This window comes from Echinops telfairi, unplaced genomic scaffold, assembly GCF_000313985.2.
Source record: "Echinops telfairi isolate 266 unplaced genomic scaffold, ASM31398v2 ScPeMD7_2;HRSCAF=8, whole genome shotgun sequence".
Taxonomy (NCBI): domain Eukaryota; kingdom Metazoa; phylum Chordata; class Mammalia; order Afrosoricida; family Tenrecidae; genus Echinops; species Echinops telfairi.
The window spans coordinates 47,118,281-47,126,398 of NW_022103898.1; the positions used below are offsets into that span (position 1 = coordinate 47,118,281).

The 8,118-nt window shown below is 39.3% G+C and overlaps 1 non-coding gene across 1 annotated transcript; it reads left to right on the forward strand.

The window, feature by feature from the left end:
- Positions 1-7,633: 7,633 nt before the first annotated feature.
- Positions 7,634-7,771, forward strand: LOC115870791. Its single transcript, XR_004046923.1, has one exon. It is a non-coding gene; the product is annotated as a small nucleolar RNA SNORA47 (small nucleolar RNA).
- Positions 7,772-8,118: the final 347 nt, after the last annotated feature.

Here is an 8,118-nt window from a genome sequence, read left to right on the forward strand (position 1 = left end):
GGAGCAGCTGGAGGAACAGTATGTGAAGATGTGTCTACAAGCCAATAACCACCAAGCAATGCTCAGGGCTACCAGGAAGAGATACTGAAGGAAACAAGGAAGGGTCTTTCACCTAGAGCCAACTAGAGAGAGAGAGAGAGAGAGAGAGAGAGAGACTGCACATAGACCTTCCAGTGTCTTGAATTTGGACTCGTCCTAGCCTTCAGAACCATGGGAAAATAAAGTTTTCCTATTTTTTTCTTTAAATACTTTTATTGGGGGCTCTTACATCTCTTAGCACAATCCAAACATTCCTCCAATGTGTCAAGCACATTTGCACATATACCATCATCATCATTTTAAAAGCATTCTCTTTCCACTTGAGCCTCTGATATCAGCTCCCCATTTCTTCCCCCTCCTTCCCCTGCCTGCCCTCCCTCACGAACCCTTGATAAGTTATAGATTTTTTTTCCATATCTTACATCATCCTCTCTCACCCCTCACCCACTTTTCTGTTATCCATCCCCCTGGGAGGGGGTTCTAGTTGATCCTTGTGATCGATTCCCCTTTTCTCCCCCCACCCTCCTCTAATCCTCCTGGAATCTCTACTCTCCTAGTTGGCCCTGAAGGATTTATCTATCCTGGATTGCCTGTGTCGCAGGTTCTCATCTGTAGCAGTGTGCATGCTCTGGTTTAATCTGATTTGTAAGGTAGAATTTAGGTCATGATAGTGGGGTGAAGGAAGCACCAAAGAGTGAGAGAAAAGTCGTTAGTTTCATCAGAAAATTTTTCTCTTTAAAACCACAAAAAAAATTCTCTCTCTCTCTGTCTCTCTCTTTGTATATAACTATATACACTATATATATAACTATTTATATACTCTATACATATATAGTTTTGCTTCTCTAGAAAACCCAGCCTAACATAAGCATCAAACCCTTATACTCTAAGACAGAATTGATATTCTCTAGATAAAAGTTCCCAAACTAATTGACCTCTAGGGAATCATGAAACAGCCCAGGATAAGTGGAGGCAAAATTATGGAATGTTCCTGAGAGTTCAGATAACGCAGCTTGTTTATAGCCCTCTATTAAGCCACAAATTTTGTTCACTCCCCAAAGCCTCTTAATTAGATCCTTTTGTGTCTCTCTTGAACAGCTTCTACGGCACTTTGATGATGCACCATGTGGGTGATGTAGTTGTCGTTAGGTGCCACCTAGTTGGTACCACTCATAGTGACCCTCTGTACAACAGAACGAAACACTGCTTCGGCTTGTGCCATCCTTTCAACTCTTCTCATGTTTGATCCCGTTGATGGAGCCACTGTGTCCATCCATCTCATCTAAGATCTTCCGCCTGTTGGTGCCCTTACAAGCATGCCCATCCCTGTCCTTCTCCAGGGAGTGGTCTCTGTTGACATGTCCAAAATACGTTAGACAAAATCTTACGAACCTTGCCTCTTAGGATCATTATGGTTGTACTTCTTCCAAGACATATTTGTTTGTTCTCTTGTCAGTTCATGGTACTTTCAATATTCTTTGCCAACACCACAATTCAAATTTATCAACTCTTCTTCTGTCTTCCTTGGTCAGTGTCTAACTTTCACAGGAAGAAGAGGTTATTGAAAATACCATAGCTTGCATCAAGGGCACATTAGAAAACTTCATTGTTTTTTAACACTTTAAAGAGGTCACGTGCAGCAGATTTACCCAATGACATGTCCCTTTGCTCTCTTGGCTACTGATCCCGTGAGCACTGATTGTGAATCCAGTCAGAACAAAGCCCATGGCAACTTCAATCATTTCTTCTCTTTTGGCAGTGATGTTACCTACTGGGACAGTTATAAGGGTTTGGGTTTTCTTCACATTCGGTGGTAACCCATCTTGAAGGCAGTAATCCTGGATCTTCATCTGAAAGTGCTTCAAGTCCTCCTCACTGTCAGCAAGCAAGATTGTGTCATCTGTGTATTCCAAGTTGTCAATAAGTCTTTCTCTAATCCTGATGCCACACTTTTCTTCAGATTAACGTACTTCTCTGTTCTATTCAACATTCAGATTTAATAAGTATGGGGGACCATGAAACCCTGTCACACACATTTCCTGATTGTAATATTTGTAGTATTCCCCGGTTTTGTTCTCACAACTGCCTCTCAATCCACGAACAGGCTCTTCAAGAGTACAATGTATTGTTCTGGGATTCCCATTCATTTTAAGTTTATCCATAGTGCAGTATGGTCCACACACCTTATCATAGTCAAAATATATAAGTAAATATTTTCCTGATATTCTCTGCTTTTCAGAAATGATATTCATTGTTAAAGGTCCTCTTATGCATCCAGCCTGAACTTCTCGGGCATATCCCTGTCAATGCACGGCTGCCACCATTGTTGGACAACCTTCTGCAAAATCATACTTGCAAGTGATGTCAGTAATATTGGTCTATAACATATTCTGCTGGGGCACATTTTTGGAATGGGTACAAATTTGGCCCTCTTCTCGCCAGTTAATAAGTATCTACTTTCCAAATTTCCTGAGTAAGCGCTTCCAGTGCTCATCAGCTTGTTGAAACATTTAATTGGCATTCCTTTTATTTCTGGAGCCTGGTTTTTAATGATTTTAATTGGAATTTGACACATATATCATATCACTCCACAGTACAATCACATCAAGCAGTAATGTACAATTGCTACTATAATCAGTTTCCATTCTTTTCCTTCCCAGAGTCCTTGACATTGTCTTCCTTTAACCCATCCACTCTCCTCCCACTACCAATGCATCCCCTCCAGAAACACTTATTCCACTTACTTTCCCTATAGGTTCATTAATCCCCTAAAGGTTCATCAATAACAAAACCAGAAAAACACATAGCACAAAGTCAGTTGGTCACAGGTTTGCCAGAATAATACATATCGTAGTACAGCACATAGGGGATTGATGTAGCAAGACTGTGTTTGTCTGCCTACTGCTTTCTTTACAGCTTGAACTTCTCCCTTCAGGACTGTTTGTTCTTATTCATATGCTGCCTCATGAAGTGGTCAGATGTGGACTATTTCATTTTGGTACAGTGCAGTTTCCACCTTTTTTGGATGTATCCTGCATCATTCAATATTTTTCCCATGTAATAGTGCAAAACTTCCACTTACAACCTGACTTCTTTACTGAGATCTTTCCGTTTCAGATAAGCTGTGTCTTCCTTTTGGGTTCTAGCTCTAGCTCTTGCACATTTCATGATCATATTTCACTTTGTCTTCTAGAGCTTACCTTTGCAATTTCTGTTCAGCTCTTTGACTTCGCTTCTTCCAGCTGCCTTAACTATTCTACAATTAACAGCAAGTGGCAGAGGCTCTTCTGATATTCACTTTGACTTTGACTTTCTTTCCTATCTTCTTAAAGTCCTTCGCTTTCTTCACAAATGATGTTCTTCACATCCTCTCTCAGGTCGCCATATTTGCAGTCAGTGTTTAGGGAGTCACATTTGTTCTTGAGTGTTCTTGAGATTCAGGTGGAATCGACTCAAGGTCATACTTTGGCTCTCAAATTGTTTTCATTTGCTTAATTTTCAATCTGAACTTACGTATGAGCAATCGATGGTCTGTGCCACAGTCAGTCCCTGACCTGGGTTTAGCTGATAATATTGAATGTCTCCACTAACTCTTCCCACAGATGTAATCAATTTGATTTCTGTGTATTCCGTCTAGAAAGCTCCACATATATATAGTGTGTTTGTGTTGTTGAAAAAGGTATTTATAATAAACAAGTCGTTGGTCTTGCAGGATTCTATCTTGTAATCTCTGGCTTTGTTTCTCTTAGAAGGCTTTTGTGGTAGTCACCAAATCTGGTGTCAATTTAAGGATTAAGAGTGTCAGGGTGGAGTCTAGGCTGTCAGCCAGTGAGACTTCTGTGTAGGCGTGGTCTTCTCCTGAGAATTCTGAGAACTCTGGTACTTTCTCCTTGGAGACGGAAGACACCTATCTCAGCTCACTCCCTTGGAGACTCTCTACTGACAAGGCTGATTTCCTGCAAGGCATCCCTGAGGAGATGCCACATGGACCTACCCCGATGCAACCCTGGGAACTGGAATGGTCATGTGGAGACCCCTGCCAGCCCTGAGATACTTCTACCACCAAAGACTTTCTACCCACTGGCCTGTGATCTTCTACACTCGGGGCCATTGCTTGTATTTCATGAGTCTGATGAGGACTTTATAGATTGTTGTCAGACATATGGGCTAATATCAGACTTATGACCTTGGACTGGACTGGATTGGGATGTTTTCTTAATGTACAATTGCCCTTTATATAAAACTCTTTCTTATATACATATGCATGTTCATGAATTTGTTTCTCTAGTCTTCCCAGACTAACACAGTTTTATTAACACAGCTACTGTTCTTTGTCTTTCTTTCCAATTTTTACATGCCAATCACCAAGAACTATCAATACAACTTGATTGAATATTTTATCAATTGCAGGCTGACATTGTTGGTAGAATTCTTCAATTTCTTAATAACTACCTTTTAGGGTTGATACATACATTTGAATAATAGTTTTATTCATCACGCTTCCTTAAATACAAATAGATATAATCTGGTCTTAGTATTGTGCTTTAAGATAAAGCTTCAAGTGTCCTTTTTGACAATGAATGCAATGCCATCCCTCTTATTTGTTTCAGTGCTTGCCTCTGAGATGTTTCATTCTCAGAGTCGTAAACCACAGATTTTTCTGATTCAAAATGGCCAGTACCAGTCTATTTCAGCTTACAAATTCCTAGAATGTTGATCTTTGTGAGTTCTATTTGATTTTGACAGCGTCCAGCTTTCCCAGCTTCAGACTTTGAACATTCCACATTATGATTCCTATTGGAGGTTCCCAGTTCTGTCTTCTAGTTTTGAGTTGTCCAGTTCTGTCTTCTAGTTTTGAGTTGTGCCGCATCAGCAAATAAAGGTCCTGAAAGTGTTCCTTCCACAGACTTCATGCAATCCATGTCATGGAGAAGACAAGGTTTCCTTGGCCATTTTCTGAGTGGCTTCTGACCTGAAAGGCTCATCTTCTGGCACTGTCTGACAATGTTCTGCTTCTTTTCATGAGGCTTTCAGTATCTGACAATGTTTCACTTCTGTCCATAAGATTTTCCAGGGCTAATTCCTCAGAAGCCTAGTCCTCCTTTTTTGTCTATGGGTCGGGAAGGTCTGCTGAAACTTGTCCATTTGGGGTGACCTTGTGTGCATTTTAAATACTGGTGGAAAGGCTTCTCATATCACAGCAATATACACGTCACCACAGTAGACAAACTGACAGCCAAGTAGTGGAACATGGGTTATAGGATCTGATTAAACATAGAAACATGAAGCATACTGACAGTGCTGCATAAATGTGCTAGAGGTTGTATCACTGATATTTAAAATCACACTTGGAAGACAACTTCGAATGAAGCTTGCATACTGAGACAGACAAGAAGGTCAGACCTAGTGATCAACATGCAGAATCAGCAAATGGAAGCCCTATGGATCACCAGAGAATATTGTTCAACATAAGGATTGAAGACAATGCAGAAACAGGCACAATTCTCATGTACACATAAGGTTTCGATGAATATGAAATAAATTGATTTCAACTAACTACAGAAGCACCTTGCAACCATTCTGAACATGTTCTGAGAACGTGTTCTCTCTTCAGTGTTCAGTAGTTGCACTTATCAAATACTTGACAGTACTTTAATCTCTACTTCAGTCTGCATTTCCTAGAGGACCTAGACTAAGAATAACGATACTGGAAAAGGTTCTATAAAATTACCTGAGCTGCCCCATCCAAAACACGTCAGATATTATTGAAGCTTCCCAATTTCACCATGCCATGGTATTTTCTATCAACACATGTGCATGTGAACGTTGGACATTAAATAAGGAAGACTGCAGAGAAACTGGTACATTTGAATTATGGTGCTGGCAAAGAATGTTGAAAATAGTATGTCTTGAGAATGACGAGGGCAATGAATGTACAAATGTGCTTGACACAACTGATGTGTGTATGGATTGTGATAAGAGTCGTATGAGCCCCTAATAAAACAATTTAAAAAAAAGAAAATATTATGGACTGCCAAAAGAACAAACAAATGTGTCTTGGGGGAAGTACAGCCAAAATGCTTCTTAGAGGCAAAGATGGTGAGACTTAGGCTGATGTACTTGGAGCATGTTGTTAGGAGAGAACAGTAACTAGAAGGGCATCCTGCTCGGTAAAATGATGAGGCAGCCTGAAAAGGAAGACCTTAAAGAAGATTATTAGCATTGGACTGCATCATGGGGCTCAAAAACAGAACAATTGCGAGAATGGTGTAGGTGCTAGCTGTGTTTCATTCTGTTGTGTGTAGGGTCGCCATGAATGGGGATTGACTCCATGGCACCTAAAAACAACAATATCACCAATACTTACTGTGTCTAGATACTACATGAATACAATGAACAAATTATGAATCAATCAGGAATGAAGGAACAAGATTGAGAAGACACGGCATCCATTCACTGATCCCTTAGTACCGACGCCGTCCGTATTCATTCATCCCTCTCATCCTCGAGATTGTTGGGCCCTCTTGCCACTCCTCACTTAATTGACAGTTCTGAACTGTTTCTGAACATACATATTCCATTAAGAATACCTCTTGTTTGCTTTGTGAGCAATATGATCTGGCATTCCTTTTTAAGAAAGAAGCCAAACATATTTTCTTAAGACAAAATCTATAGAGTCTATTAGAGTTAATGTTGCCTTTAAGCTTGTTCATCATTGAACCTCAGCATCTGTTTTCAACCTGGTTTCGTCTAAGTAAATCATTGAGAATATATTCCTCAAATGGCATTCTAGCACATCAATTTCTGAAGCCTATATATAATGGTTTTTGTTAGCATCAAGGATTCTAATTTGTGAATAAAGAATTGAAACTCAATGTCAGACAAATAATTAGTAAGATCTATTTAAACTATTTTCCAACTGCAGCATTACGATGATCAACTTTCTACATGGTCAAAACTACCATCTGTACAATAGTAAAGATTTTAACAAGATCCAAGAAAGCTGGTGAGAGAATTTTCTCAATAGTTGTGTTGTTCTTTGAAAGCCTGTCAGCATCTTTTCCCATCATCGCTTATGTTCAAGATCACAAATGCAGTATCTCTTTTCTTAAAAGCAATTGAATATAATTTTCATTAATTTGAGCTAAGTCATTGAATCATTCAGCAATCAAATTATAACCCTTAAATCTCTTACAATGACCACCAACCACCTTATTCATTATTTTTATAATCAGAAGTCAAAGTCAGTGTGTTATAGTGTAATTTTTCATGGCTTGTACTCAACAAAAGCTTAAATACTACTGACTATATTTCATAGAAATGAAATAACTCCAAAACCAAGTGCTTGAGTAGATGAAAACAGCATTCCATTTAAATGAAATAATATTAGTATATCTAGATAATTAATGTTTCAAAATACTTTTGAATAACAGGTGAAAAATATCAAAATCACCAGAAATAACTTGTAGCATCATTAAAGATAATAGAACTATAGAATGTATATGTCTTTTTCTTGATCTCTACTACCCATTAGTAGTGCTTAAAATTACTTTCAAGTCCAGTGTAGCCACTTCTACATAAAGAATGTAATACGTGGAGGACTGAGAAGGTGAGGCAGCTCTGTACCATGCTGCCGTCACTGGTTAAGGCCTCCGAAAGTGAAGGGTCACAAGGGCAGAGAATGCCCCTCTGCCACCTTCAGAGGGGCAGTTGCCCTGCTGGCCGACACTGTGGAAAAAAAAATGTAATACACCTTCAATTCAGAGCAATAAATATTCATTCACTTCAATGTCAATCTACTTTACCTAACCATTTTCCTACATCATTATTAGGAGATACTAAGAAACTACTGGCTGTGGACTTTCTGCTGTTAAATTGTCACTTTTTCATACGCTCCTTCAACTTCTTGATTTCAGGCATTGCAATCGTTGTAGAGCTCTCCTCCACATTAATGAAGTCCAAGTAGCAATAGCCGGTGTCTTTTTAAAGGGAGAGCTAATTGCTTCTGACTTATGATTTTCGCCATAATGTCTCCTTTCATCCTGAGAATAGTAGAGAGACTCCCAAATCAACATTGCT